Genomic DNA, 16,431 nt, shown 5'->3' with positions numbered 1-16,431 from the left:
ATTTCTCAACATCTAAACATGATTTGGCTTGTGGAAGAAGGAATTTACATTATTAAATTTGGTTGAGTAAATATGAATTAACCCAATTTTTTTGAGAAAACATATTGATGTGGTCCGGGCTTGTGACAACATCCATGAAATCTTGCTCACATCAGTGAAGCTTCCAAAAGAACTGTAGACACCCATTTTCTTAAAAGATAAAACTAGCAAGAGTTCATCTCCTAAGAGGACTCTTCCACCACTATATCTTTTAAAGCAACAATCACACCAACAAACGTGCAACAACCGAGCAAGGAGTCTAGTTGCATTAGGATTCTATTGTTAATAGGATTATAAAAATAATTAGTTTTTTTCACTATAAATACATGTAATCCTCCCCATTTTGTAAGACACGGATTTACATACAAGATACAGAGGAAAGCACGAAAAAATACAAATGCAAAGCTATTGTAAACGATTCGAAAAAGAAATAAAATGTAGTATCTTTTTTTACATTGATTCGTTCATTTCTCGCATGTACATGTTATTTTTCTTGAGATTTGGTTTGAATAACCCAAAGCGTGGGTTGCGCCGATGACCAAAAATGGGCGGGGTTTCGAAGTTTCGAACCTAGATCTACTCCCGATGCATGTTCATTTTTTTTGAAAGTATTTAACATTCCCCCTAAGTCAATCTTAATCTTTAATTTACCTTGAAATTTACCCTTTAATTTTACTTTTATATTAATTTCGTCCCCCTTATATATATATTTTTAATTATATTTTTTTTATTTACTATATTCCTCTTTTTTTTATTTATATTATATTATTTTTATTATATATATCTTATATCATTATATATATATATATATGTATGTATAGATGTATTAATTTTTCTCCATTTACTATGTATATATTTTTTCTTAATATTATATTTTATACGTTTTTATATATATTTTCTTAATATTTTATTTTTGTTTTATTTATTTATATATATTATATTTTTACTTTATTTTATTTTTTCTATTATTTTTTCCTTAATATCATGTATATCTTCATTTTTTATTTGTTTTACTTAGTATTATATATTTATTATTTATTATTTGTTTTAGTAAATACTACTTTATATGTACACATTATTTTTATTCATTTTTAATTTCTTTTACCTTTTTTTATTTTTTTACTCCATTAATTTTTCCCTTTATCTGTGTCTTTGTTTTTTAACATTTTATTCATTTTGTTTTATTTTTATTATTTTTATTATTTTTAACTTGTTTTGTTTTTTTCTATTTTTTCTTATTTTATTTATTATTCTCACGTTTGCAAACTTTCTATCCTAATTCGATTTTATACTCCGCTACGAATCTAACGTTTTTATCTTTTAAGGGTATTCAAATCAATCAATTATAAGTAATTTGAATCGGGTCTGTTAAATTTTAATTTAAATTTCAAATTTCCGCAACTAAGACAACCGGCAAATTAATTGGTACCAAAAGGGCGGTTTAAGGGTGTTAATCCTTCATTGACCGTAACCGACTCCCGAACTCGACACATTTCTGGTAAAAACGCAGATTAGGTAAGATGGTGTCCGACCCACCTAAATTTGTTTTATAATGGTCGGTGGCGACTCCAATCCTTATTTTTCAAGTCGAATCCCAATTCCGGGGCCCAACCGAAAAACGGTTACGACAGCTTGGCGACTCCACTGGGGACAGGTAAGTGAGTTAGGCCTAAATTAATTTTTGTTTGTTTTTTTTAGCGAAAATTACAAGTTTAAATTTTAATTAATTTATTCGATTCCAATTATTTTTCTTTGATTATTTTTTTCAAGTAAGTAGTTGTACTGACGTTTTTTCAATGATTTCAGATTTTTGAAAAAGTTTCCATCTCTAGCTCTATACCCGAGCTCTGAACCCTTTTAAGTGGGGGTGAAAGCGACACCTTCGGGTGAATTTATTCACCTTACGGGCCTAGCAAGTAGCCTTCGGGATTCATATACCTTATGTCTTCGTGTGAATTTATTCACCGTGCGGGCATAAGGGAATGTTTCCTCTCGAGTTTAACTTAGTCCACATAAGCTTGTAATGGGCTTAGGACTAAGGGTCTGGTAAGCCCAAGGGAGCACCGGCAAGGAGAACTCGGGTCCCGTTTTTTAGAACCTAAACCGGGAGGCTATGGAGAATTAGAGCCCACCCCAAAACCTCATTCCAAACCCTAGGCTACTTTGTTTAATGCTTTACTTTCTGTTCAAAGCATGCAAACTAGACAAATATGCAGTTAGGATTTGTGTGGAATTAGCATGCGGGATAGAAATCATGTCCGGGTAGGAATTAAAGCATGTGGGGTAGGACCTTTTATTTTCATTATTATTATCTTTACCTTACTAACTCTTTTCAATTTTTCTCTCTTTTATTTTATTTCCATCATCTGCATCATTCAAAAGAGGTGTTGATCCACACAAAAAAATGTGTTCGTTAACCATAAATGATTTGCATTAATGGACAAAGGGGTTGTAATACAAGAGATGAAAAACTTAGAAAGAAAATGAGGACAATTTGCAAAGACAACTATGTGTCACATTCGATCAATAAGACATGGTGCCCACAATCAAGTACATCAAAAGTTAACTTTTCAAAAATGGGTTGACAAAGGTGGCAGGGGCAAGACGAGAAAAAGGTTACTGACCTCGAGAGTCCATTCAAAGACAATAAGAACAAGATGGCAAGTCACTGTCGACAAATTCAAGAAACAAGCAAATGAACTTCGGATAATCCCTTTGATGGAGGATTTCAATGGAATTTCCGATTTAGCAAAGGATGAATGCCAGAGATGCAGTCATTCGACACTTTTTTGGAACCAGTACAAAAAAACAACTCAACATTTTCACGGTTCATCCAGAGAGGCCGGAGTGGTTCAACAGGTTATTCAACCGGTGAAAGACGAAGGCAAATGACTAGTCAACCTATTCCAGGACTAGAGGATTTAGTCCGGATGTACCTTTAAATATGTTTATTGTCTTTTAAAAGATAAAACACTTTTGTCCCAATAAAGGTTATTTACAATAACATACATTTTTTTGGATCAATGCCTCGAACATTTCATGCATTTTTGCATTTTACATTTTGCATCTACATTTCATTTTTAAGTATTTTCATAAACATGAAATTTCTTCATGGAGAATTCAATGAAGTGGTTTTAACCACATGACACCACATGGAAGCAAGATTGTAACATCAAAAGAAAAAACTGAAATCATAACGAATGAGCTCGATCAGCTAGTTGTACGACTAAGCCTGCCAAGATAATCTGAGAAAATAGTCCACATATCCTAAGGGCTACGATGTTGAAGCTGTTTTCAGTTGCCACATAGGATGCTCCAAGCATTTCTTTGAGAACTATAAGGCGCTGAAGCACGAGATCCAAAACCTGATGGGTTAAGGGGCACGAACAGTCGAAGAAGGGGGAATTGCATATACCATTTGCGCCTAGAGGATTGTTTTGTTTGAACACGTCTTTGATCTTTTGCTTAATCTTTTAAATGATTGAATTTATGCTACTTTCTAAGGTGGAGCAATTGAACAAATTTTAATCTTTAGTTCTTTGAATATTAAATGAATTAAGGATTCTTTTAATTCTTCAAGAATTATAGATTTTTGATATATGGCAAGATTAGACCTTTATTATCCTGTCTCAAACCCCAAAATAAAATACCTTGATTCTTTACCCAAAATAACTCATGGTCATTACCAAAAAGACCAAATTTTGACATTACCTCCCTTTGAAACTTTTGAACATTGCCTTTATCTTTTGATACACCCATTCCTTTCTTTGAGTCAAATAAAGTCACACCATTGTCTTTTTAGACTTAAAATTGACATTTTTATGCTATTAAAACCCAAGGCATTGAGTTGTTCATTTGAACATGAGCCTTCTTCTAAGACACAACTTGGGGCATCTCGCAAGGAGCCTGAACTTTGAGTCATGTTGGGGGCAAGAAGCAGAAAGAAAAATTCACTCGAAATAATTCTACCATGTATTAATTACACTGTTTTCATGTGAATAAAATTAATCCTTAAAATCTATCCCCCTAGGGATACCTCTTCTGTGAAAGCTTCTATGTATGAAATGATGAACGACTTTCTTTTCTTTACCCCTTCACAACAGGAGAAAATATATATCCCTTATGTCCCCTTTTGAGCAAATAGTATTTTTCTTCTGATTCAACCCTAACCAAGGATCACCCTCCACACTGGGGGGCAAGGTAGAGAAAATCTGCTCGTATGAGTGAAGACATTGATTCGGATGAGATACCGAAAGGTGAACCAAATGCCAAGTGCGAAGATTCAATCAGAACAAAAAGAGAAAAAAGCAAAGAGAAAATAAAAAGAGAAAAAACAAAGGAAATTTGAAGAGAAAATCTCGATTCAAACGACGCATCACGATTCAAACTATGAGATTGATCAAGCACAATCATTTTCGAATCACTGAACCACTTCACTCGAAGATCATAGAGCATCAAATGAGATTGATCAAGCACAATCATTTCCGAATCATTGAATCACTCCACTCGAAGATCATAGAGCATCAAGAGAGAGACACATACGAGCAGATTCAAATTGAGCAAGATATGATTGAAGACATCAGAATGAATTGATCATTGGTTCAATCACCCTTAAACACTTGTTTGGGCCTTTTATCCATTTCTTTCATAACCTAGGTTATGTGCCTTAAAAGTCCCTTCTAATCATAAATGAAGTTCTGAACAGAAGAGACTATCTTCAGATTTCATCCCACCCATCGGGATTAATCTTTATTTGCAAAAAACAGTGTAATTAATGCATGATAAAGAAAAATAACAAAGGGGGTTCAAGACGTAAATTCTGAATGACGTCTTGAAACCAAAGGAGGATTCGAGTTGAAAACCTAAAAAGGCGACTCGAATACAAAAATTAGGTAGTTGAGGCGATCGCACAAATTCCTTGTTAAGGCATCGCACAATCTGAGCGTGACCATGAAAGCTTGGAGTCGGAGAACACTTCCAGTAGACGAGCATACAAGCTACCCTATCAAACCTTTGAGCATCAAATAAACAAAAATGTCAAACCTTTGACCAAACACAATAACCTAAGACCTTTTTTTATCCTTTCCTTACTTAATCATTTCCCAAAAATAGATTTGATCTTGGAACGTGTCAAACAGCTATAATTTATTGAAGGATTAACAATGTAATTAATTCTTTGATATCCAATGAACTCTAGTTTTATGATTTGTCTCAATTGCAAAACCGTGAAAGGGGTAATATTTTCAAAACTTTTGGTTAAACATTTTTTGAAACTCTTTTTTCATATTTTCAGAATTTTGAAAATAAAAAAGAAAGAAAAACATTTTTTTCAAAACAATACAATCTCTATATAGTGGATCTTGGTAAATGACATGTGGCTCTCAAACACAAAACTCATGCTGAAGCAAGAAATCAGGAACAATGAGGGCATCTTTAAAGATTCAACATCAAATGTTGGGGCATTTTTTAAATTTAACATCAAATGTTGGGGCATTTTTTGAGATTCAACATTGAATATTGGGGCATCTTTGGGAATTCAACATCCTGATGCAAATTATCAGACATTTTGAAGGCATTTCCTGCATATGCAGGAACAAGTACACAAAGCACGAGACTCCATCCAGGGGATAAAACATAACTAATTCATGTTACATGCATCTTAGACATACTTAAGAGCATCGTATTTATCATTTTTTGTATACATAAGCTTTTGCAGCTTTTAGAGTCAAGTTTCAACTTCAAGATGAAGGTTGCTCGATTCAAAAGCACATGGTGGTTGCTCTACCTCACAACGAAAGGGCGACTGTCTGACAACAAAACAACTTTTCGGTTTCAGTCAATTTCAACTTCATGGCGAAGGATATTGAACTCAAAGCGACACAATTCGCTCGAGAGTAGATTTCAACTTCACGACGAAAGATATTTAGCTCGAAGCCAAAACTTCACAATAAAGGGGTCATCCACGGTTTCAACTTCACGGCGAAGGGAATCATGTCCACCCGCAACGTATAATACTTGTATTTCAACTTCACAACGAAGGATATCCAAGTCAAGGCTCAACTTCACGACGAAAGGGCCGCCTGCGATTTCAACTCCACGACGGAGGATATCGTGCCACTCGAGATAACACAAGTTCAACTCCACAACGAAGGGACGGCTGGTTGTCAACAAATAATTTCCCAGTTCCAGAGCCAATTTTAACTTCACGGCGGAGGATATTGGACTCGGAACAATACAACTTACTTGGATTTCAACTTCACGACGAAGGATATCCAATTCCAAGGCTCAACTTCACAACGAAGGGGACATCCACGGTTTCAACTTCACGACGAAGGGAATCGTGCTCACCATTGTCTCTCTTGAGACAGTTTCCAAGTTTCCCTTGAAACAAATTATTTGAATATGTTTTATTTGAAAGAAATTTCATCTCCCTTGAGACAGTTTCTTTTGGAACTAAGTTTTGTCTCTCTTGAGACAGTTTCTCTTGAAACAAATTTCGTCTCTCTTGAGATAGTTTCCCTTGAAACAAAATGTTTGAATTTATTTCCCCTAAAACAAATTTTGTCTCCCTTGAGACAGTTTCTCTTAAAACACAAAATCTTCAAATTTATTTCCCTTAAAACAAAATTTTGTTTCCTTTGAGACCGTTTTCATGAAACAACAGATATCTTTGAGATCGTTTCCCTTGAAACTAATTCTATCTGTTTCGAGACAATTTCTCTTGAAGCATCATCTGAATCGTTACACTCAGCTCAGACACATACTTGAGATGGTCGAGAAGCATTTCTCAAATCAAAAATAGAATGTGCACATCAGATTTGAACATTTGAAGAATTCAAGATTAGAGATCAGAACTTGAAGATTAAAGAATCAAGATTCCAGACAAGCAACCAAAGATCGAGATTTCTCTCCAGAGCCGCAAGATAACATATGTTGCATATGAATTTTAGGCACACCTAAGAGCATTGCATCCATAGCATCACATATATGCATAACTTTTTCAAGTTTTAGCTAGAGTCAATTTCAACTTCGCGGTGAAGGATATTGAACTCAAAGCGACACAATTTGCTCGAGAGTAGATTTCAACTTCACGACGGAGGATATCAAACTCGAAGCTAAACTTCACAATAAAGGGGTCATCCACGGTTTCAACTTCACGGCAAAGGGAATCATGTCCACCCGCAACATACAATACTTGGATTTCAACTTCACAACGAAGGATATTCAATTCAAGGCTCAACTTCACGACGAAGGAGCCATCCGTGATTTTAACTCCATGACGGAGGATATCATACCCGCACATCCACGATTTCAACTCCACGACGGAGGATATCATGCCATTTGAGGCTCAACTTTATGACGAAGGGGCTTCCTAGTTTCAAAGCCAATTTTAACTTCACATCGAGGGATATTGGACTCAAGACAACACAAGCTCAACTTCACAATGAAGGGGCGGCTGGCTGTCAACAAATATTTTCCCAGTTTCAGAGCCAATTTCAACTTCATAGCGAGGGATATTGGACTCAAGACAACACAAGCTCAACTTCACAACGAAGGGGTGACTGATTGTCAACAAACAACTTTTCAGTTTCATTCAGAGTCAATTTCAACTTCACAGCGAAGGATATTGAACTCGAGACAACACAAGCTCAACTTCACATCGAAGGGGCAGCTGGCTATCAACAAACAATTTCCCAGTTCCAGAGCCAATTTCAACTTCACAACGGAGGATATTGGACTCAGAACAATACTACCCACTTGGATTTCAACTTCACGATGAAGGATATCCAATTACCAGGCTCAACTTCATGACAAAGGGGCAACCCGCAGTTTTAAATTCACGACGAAGGGGAATCGTGCACACAAGCAGCATCCATCTCTAGATTGGATTTCAACTTCATGACAAAGGATATCCAACACAAAGAAGGGTTATCTATCACCAAAGACCTTCGAGTTCGATTACATTCAACTCAGAGGTAAATCAAATTTACAGCATAGCTCAAGGCAAGAAGGGCTATCTGTCAATGAAAATTGTCGAGTTCAATTCCATTCAGCTCGATGACACCTCAATCACACTATTTTCAGGCTGCAATCGAGGTTTTCAAGTCGAGAATAAGATATGGGTTAGCCGTTCCTTAGTAGCAAGAAGCCTTTTTTCCGTCAGCATAGCTTAAGTCGAGAAAAGCTATATGTCAACGAAGACTTTTCGAGTTTGGTTTCATTCAGCTCGAGAGCATATCAACCACATTGTGGAGTCAAGGGATTACTTTCCACTCGAAGTTTTAGCCAAGGTCTTTAAACCAAGAAGAAGACCAAAGTGGACTACAACGAGAAGCCACATTCTGATTCAAATCATTTCAAGATGGACTCGACTTCGCGACGGAGGATCCATCCGCAACTCAATTTGACAAGGAGTTATTCTTCAACTCCACTGAACGAAAATTTGTGTCCTTTTCTCTTTGTCCTATTTTTCGTTCCACGAAAAAGGACAAAGAGTGGCAGCTGTAGACACCCATTTTCTTAAAAGATAGAACTAGCAAGAGTTCATCTCCTAAGAGGACTCTTCCACCACCATATCTTTTAAAGCAACAACCACACCAACAAACGTGCAACAACCGAGCAAGGAGTCTAGTTGCATTAGGATTCTATTGTTAATAGGATTATAAAAATAGTTAGTTTTTTTTCACTATAAATACATATAATCCTCCCCATTTGTAAGACACGGATTTACATACAATATACAGAGGAAAGGACGAAAAAATACAAAGGCAAAGCTATTATAAATGATTCAAAAAGGAAATAAAAGGTAGCATCTTTTTTTACGTTGATTCGTTCATTTCTCGCATGTACATGATATTTTTCTTGAGATTTGGTTTGAATAACCCAAAGCGTGGGTTGCGCCGATGACCAAAAAGGGGTGGAGTTTCGAACCTAGATCTACTCCCGAGGCATGTTCATTTTTTTAAAAGTATTTAATATTCCCCCTAAGTCAATCTTAATCTTTAATTTACCTTGAAATGTACTCTTTAATTTTACTTTTATATTAATTTTGTCCCCTATATATATTTTTTTAATTATATTTTTTTATTTACTATATTCCTCTTTTTTTATTTATATTATATTATTTTTATTATATATATCTTATATCATTATATATATATATATATGTATAGATGTATTAATTTTTCTCCATTTACTATGTATATATTTTTTCTTAATATTATATTTTATACGTTTTTATATATATTTTTTTAATATCCTATTTTTGTTTTTATTTATTTAAATATATATTATATTTTTACTTTATTTTATTTTTTTCTATAATTATTTTCCTTAATATCATGTATATCTTTATTTTTTATTTGTTTTACTTAGTATTATATATTTTTTATTTTTTATTTGTACTACTTTATATGTACACATTATTTTTATTCCTTTTTAATTCCTTTTACCTTTTTTTTTTACTTCATTAATTTTTTCCCTTTATCTGTATATTTGTTTTTTAACATTTTATTCATTTTTTTTATTTTTATTATTTTTTTACGTGTTTTGTTATTTTCTATTTTTTCTTATTTTATTTATTATTCTCACGTTTGCACATTTTCTATCCTAATTCGATTTTATACTCCGCTACGAATCTAACGTTTTTATCTTTTAAGGGTATTCAAATCAATCAATTGTACGTAATTTGAATCGGGTCTGTTAAATTTTAATTTAAATTTCAAATTTTCGCAACTAAGACAACCGACAAATTAATTGGTACCGAAAGGGCGGTTTAAGGGTGCTAATCCTTCCTTGACCGTAACCGACTCCCGAACCCGACACATTTCTGGTAAAAACGCAGATCAAGTAAGATGGTGTCCGACCCACCTAAATTTGTTTTAAAATGGTCAGTGGCGACTCCAATTCACATTTTTCAAGTCGAAGCCCAATTCTGTGACACAACCGAAAAACGGTTACGACAGGAACCAAACATTCACTCACATGCCAAGAGATCTAAGAATTCAGTCACAAGTATGATGACTTCAACTCCGGATGCGAACCTTGAACCATGTCCGCGTGGGGCAGCACATAACGTGCTACAGGAGGAACCTTAATCAATGCAAGATAGTTATATAATTAGCGTGTTTTCATTACACATTCATTGCATGCATGATTACATCTTTAGTCTTTGTCATTACATATGTAATTACATGTTTGTTGCATGTTTAATTACTTGGTTATTATAGTTGCATGTGTTGCATTTATATATTTATATATGTTTTTCATATTTATTATTAGTTAGGTGCATGGTTAGTATGTTGAATTTCATTATATGTGTAATGCATTCCTACACATTTATATGTTGTATAAGTGGTATAAGTTTTTATGTCATTATTAAATTTGTCTTAAATTATGTTCATGTGTTTTTTTAGGTACATTTGGAAGATGAATTGTAACACCCATTTCCCGAATACGTCCCCATACACGAGTCACAGATGTAACATGAGTTTCAAAACATTTTCGTTCTTGAAAACAGTAAAATTTTCTTTATTTAAATAAAATAATTTAATAATATAGTTTATAAAACATTCGTCAAATACACACACGCACATATATAATAATGTTAAAATCCATCAAACAGTTGTTTAAGTTCGAACATAATATAATATTACAACTAAATACCAAGTATCTTATTAGAGTATCACCATATATCTAAGTACATGCCACCTAGTAATATCAAAATAAACATCTAGAGATGTCATACTGTTACTGATGAGGCAACCCTTAACAGATGATGATAGTTGCACCCCTACTCTGATCGTAAGCTATTTATTACCTATGCCTGAAAATCATCTCACGCTAAGTATACACTTAGTGAAGCCTAATAAAACAAATAAGGCATTTTAAAAACATGAGTAAACCATTATAATATCAAAATATAATTACCGTATAAACGCACAAAAACAGACTTGATAAGCCAAGTTCCCGTCACATAACATGCTAAACAATATTTCGTATGCCTAGCATACTTATAAATCAGTATATTCCAAATTATTCATTCACAACTCAATGTATGACAAATGACAATGCCAGTTACACAATAAAATGAAACTAACCATTTTCGCAATTGTAATCCCATACGACTACCATCCTTGCACACAAAGTGTCATGGTACACAAAGTACTACTCCAAGTACACAAAGTACTCTTGTCATAGTACACAAAGTACTACTTCAAGTACACAAAGTACTCTAACAAAAATGCAATAATGCATTTTCTATAATCGATAGATATCCATCTCACACCAAGTATGCCAATTACATTCATAGTGCCTCAATATTATGCCTTACTGAATTCCAACTATTCCGGAACTTTGTCCTTGGCTTTTTGTTTGCTTATCTCACGAATTTGATTACGATCTTCACAAGCATCCATAATCACATATACCTATATTAAATACAATGTTAGTATCCTTACTAACATTTATACAAAATAATAATATTCAATAGTATAATTATTTTTGAATTCCTTTAAAATTCATCCTAACTTTTCGTTTTATTCGTAATGGGTCATTATCATAAAATCTTCAATTCAAGCCCAAATAAGCCCAATACATTTCCAACATTAAACTTACAATCCAATATCTCAACAATACCATAATTAGCAACTAACTTTATCAATATTCACCATTTTGTACTTAAACTTTGCCAACTTTCCTAAATGGCATAATTTCACATTCTAAATTCAATTTCAACCCTCAAACAATAATTTCCAGTATTGTACATCAATTGTTGAGTAATTACACAATCAACCCATAACTTTGCAAAATTGTCGAATAGGTCCCTCAACTTTTGAAAATTTACACTTTGGCCTTAAAATTTTTCTAATGCTTGTAAAACCATCCAAGTATCATTTCTAAGCCATGGGAAATTTATAAAATTTTTCCTACCCTTTTACCTCATGGTTGAATGCTTTAGGGTTACACTTCTCATGATTGTCACTTGATTCAAACATGAAACCAACCTCTATTCAACACTTCAGAATCTCTAGAATCAAATCCCTAACTTAATTTCATCAAAATACATTTTCCCCAAAATCTAGGATTTGGCCGAAATCAACATAGGCTTATATGATTCTACAACCTCAAAAAATCAAAATCCTTCATCAATTTCATAAACCCTAATATGAAGACAACCCTAAAATTTGGGATATTTGAATACAAGCAATATTATCATGCAATATTGGTACCAAATGATAGCGTTTTTCGCGTAGAACAATTTTCTATTTCACGACATAACCCAAAATCCAAAAGAAATTGCTCAAAATCAAAAATAAATTTCTCTTACCATAGTATGGAGTTCACGAAAATGGTGGCTAGAAAATAGAAATGTTCATGAAATTTTCCTTTAATTTCATGTTAATTTACCTTTAATTTAAGCTTTGATGAATAAAATATTCATTTAATAACAAATGTCCATTTTTCCATTAATGAAACTTGATAATTACCTTAATACCAAGCCACATAAACCTTATCATCTTCCAAAGTAAAAGATGAACAAATTATTTTACCCTTTTTCCAATTTTACCAAGCAACTTTCCAAAAAATACAATCTTGCCACTTTAATCTAGTGGTCCAAATTTAATATATGGAAATAAATCTTCAAATTCAATGATAGATATTATTTTCCATCAATTTAATATATGGAATTAGTACTTTTAAGCCTAATTTATCATCCTTCAATTTTTCTGAAATTTCTATTCGATTCAATTTACTGATTTCTTACCAGACTTTAACCCTTTCTGATTTTTAACATAAATTTCGGATCAAGAATCTAATTTAAATAAAACCCCACTATCAAGAGTAACTATCTATTTATGGAATAAAAATTATTTTTCAGAAAATTACCATTTGGGTCCCTAAACTTTTCCCACTTTTATACTTTGGTCACTGAACTTTCAAAACTTACATTTTTGTCACTAACCGAAATTTGGGGTATTTCAACTCTCCCACCCTTAAAAAAAGTTGTCCTCAAATTTTAGTGCATACCTGATGTGAAGAGATACATATATTACCTTTTCATGTCATCTTCCCTTTCCCAGGTAGCTTCCTCAACTTTATGATTCCTCCAAGGAACTTTGACTAAATGAATCGTCTTGTTCTGTAGTTATTTGATTATCAAGCCAAAATCTCAATCGGTTCCTCTTCGTAGGTTAAATTTGATTGAATCTCTATTTCCTTTGGGGTGATAATATGCGACGGATCTGATCAATGCTTCTTGAGCATCGACACATGAAAAACATTGTGGATCTTGTCCATTTTTTGAAATGCAATGTTATCTGATAAGACACTGGTCTGACTCTTTTTAAAATCTCATAAGGTCCAATAAATTTCAGACTCAGCTTTCCTTTGCGTCCAAACCACAATACTATCTTCAAAGGTAATACCTTGAGAAATACTTTATCACTCACTTGATATTCAGCATCTTTTCACTTTAGGTCGGCACATGGCCTTTTTCGTACAGAAGCTATCTTGAGATTATCTTGAATGATCCCCAATTTATCTTTCATTTCTTTCATCATAACAGGGCCAATTAGATCTCGATCTTTTAATTCGAACCAATTTAACAACATTCGACACTTTATCCCATAAAGGGCTTTATGCGGAGCCATCTTGATGCTCGAATGATAGCTGTTGTTATAAAAAAAATTGTTAAAGACAAATAATTTTCTAATGATCCATTGAATTCGATCACACATGCCCTTAACGTATCTTCCAATATCTAAATGGTCCGCTCCGACTGACCATCCATCTGCGAGTGAAAGGCCGTACTGAAATTTAATTGAGTACCAAAGGCTTCGTGCAAGGAATTCCAGAATCTCGAAGTAAACCTTGGATCTCTACCTAATACAATCAACCCAGGCACTCTATGTATTTAATATATCTCTTTTATGTACAACTCAACATATTTATCCATCGAATAATCTATTCATACTAAAATGGAGTAAGCTGACATGGTTAATCTATCACCAATCACACAAATTGAATCCTTCTTGCTGGGTGTCAAAGGAAGCCTTGTAAAAAATTCCATAGTGACTCATTCCCTTTCCATCCAATAATTGAGATCGGTTGTAACAATCTGGAATGCATTTGATGTTCAGCTTTTACTTGTTGGCACGTAAGACACCTTGCAACGAAATTTGTGATAGCTCTTTTCATACCAGGCCACAAATACCGACTCTTTAAGTCTTGGTACATCTTGTTTCCACCTGGATGCATATTCAACGGACTATAATTTCTCAAATATGAACATTTGGTCATCTTAGACACTAATGAACATTTAACAACTTATGAACATCAACATATTTGATATCTAATCCATTCTCAATTACAAAATTCAAGTTGCCAAAAGTGTCGTTATAGGCATCTTATTAAGCTCAATAGTTCCCCAAATACTTCCCCAACTTAGCCTCAAACTGTCTACATACACTTAAGTACACTAAGGAAGATATCCTATATGTAAGAATCCTCACTTGTTTTTACCTTAATGTTCATACATCAATGTCATGACACAATGTTAACATAATGCATGATTAATGCACACAAAATCAGAATATTATCATGCTTTACATCATCACATAAAAGGCTACAACAACATGCACTCGTGCACCATTACCTTTTTTCTTACATTGCCCACAAATACACATACACATTTACATTAACGAACATTGGCACTTTTTTCAATATACAACTTGCTCATTAGAAAAATGAACTCCATAGAACTCCCATTTTATTGGGACTCACATTTAAATCCCAAAACCATAATTTTTGAACCAAAACTCAATGCACCAATCTTTCCACTTGTTCTTCTCAGAGAAAAGCTTAACACACCAACCTAACCACTTGTATTCCCATTTAACACACATAATCAAAACGTAGACTACTCTTTCCTAGGCATGCCTTTCATATCTAAATGTCTTAATAAAAACAATTTGCTAATAAATCCACGTTCATTAAGAGTAGTTGTCATTTGATGCATAACATATACATTTTTCAAAACATAATTCAAACACATTACACATTGGTTTTCATGATCAACCTTTAATGGATAACAAGTTGCTCACTCATCACGGATAGTATAGTTGTTCTACTCACCCCTCACCTTACATATATTAACATAATTTTCAAAGTAGTTTTCCAAAAGAATTATACATCAAATGTAACAAAATGCAATCAACATGTTTCTCAAGTTCAACATTCCATATATCAATCCACATACCTCAATCACGTATCATAGATTAGCAAAAGATAGTTCACTTACTATGGGGCCTTAGAATAAGTGTTCACTCTTATCTAAGCCCTCATTAAATATTGATAACGTCCATCATCCAAGAACGGACAAACACACACCTTGATGAATCAATGACGATTCTTACCTCCAAACACTAACCAATTTGCTGCCAGCAATTGATGCACAAATTTTCCTCCCTCATACACACATTAGGCACCTTAGGAAACACACAAAGTATAAAAAGGATGCACAAAACATAACAGAAAATCTTCTTGAAATCCTTCCTTATGCCTATGGAGAATTATCCTTCATTAAATAAATAATAGTAAAGCATTTATGTCTAAAATACTTATCTCAAGATGTATTACAAATATTGAATAAACATCTAAATAAATTAAAATATAGAAAATATCATCCATTGACAACATCATAAACCCAAAACCATAGCCAATTTAATTACTTCATGGTTGGATTTAAATAATTCAAAATTACAGACCAAATCATTGAATAAAATCAAAAGAAAAGAGAGATATAAACTAAGGAGAAAAGTCAATGTGATTCTCCTCCGCCATCTTCTCACAGAGACTGAGCAGTACGCCATACTAAGCCTCTGTCGATGGCTTAGTGTATTGAACGCTCGACCTCAATCATTTTGTGGCGGTTGCCCCTCACGATGGGAAAAAGAATAAAATTAGGGTTTCTTGCTTTATACCCTAATGATCTGCGCCTCTCTCTATTAAGGAGATAATTTAAATTTCAAAAATTCTTGTATCTCTTAGTTTAGTTATTCTTCCTTATCTTCGGTTTATATCTCCAACAAATTAGGAAGATTCCTTCGTCACACAAAAGGCAGTTGGAACGATGAGTCTTGACTAATGGCTTCGTAGATCTGTTATACCCTAATTGCTTGGCTTGGAAACTCTCTTCCCTTCCAAGCTCTCTATTTCATCTGATAATCATCCAGAACAGGATAAGACAGAACAACAACATTTCTTCGCACCAAAATAAAACATAAATTGAAGATTAGAAGCAGAAACTTTGAACATATGCAAGAAAATGTAAATCTACAACTAAATGGACCTAAGTTCAAAAAATAATCTTCATAAAGGGATATAAATTAT

The sequence above is a fragment of the Hibiscus syriacus genome, unplaced genomic scaffold (genome assembly GCF_006381635.1).
Source record: "Hibiscus syriacus cultivar Baekdansim isolate YM2019G1 unplaced genomic scaffold, ASM638163v2 tig00117034_pilon, whole genome shotgun sequence".
In the NCBI taxonomy this organism is placed as follows: domain Eukaryota; kingdom Viridiplantae; phylum Streptophyta; class Magnoliopsida; order Malvales; family Malvaceae; genus Hibiscus; species Hibiscus syriacus.
This window is presented reverse-complemented; position numbering follows the sequence as displayed.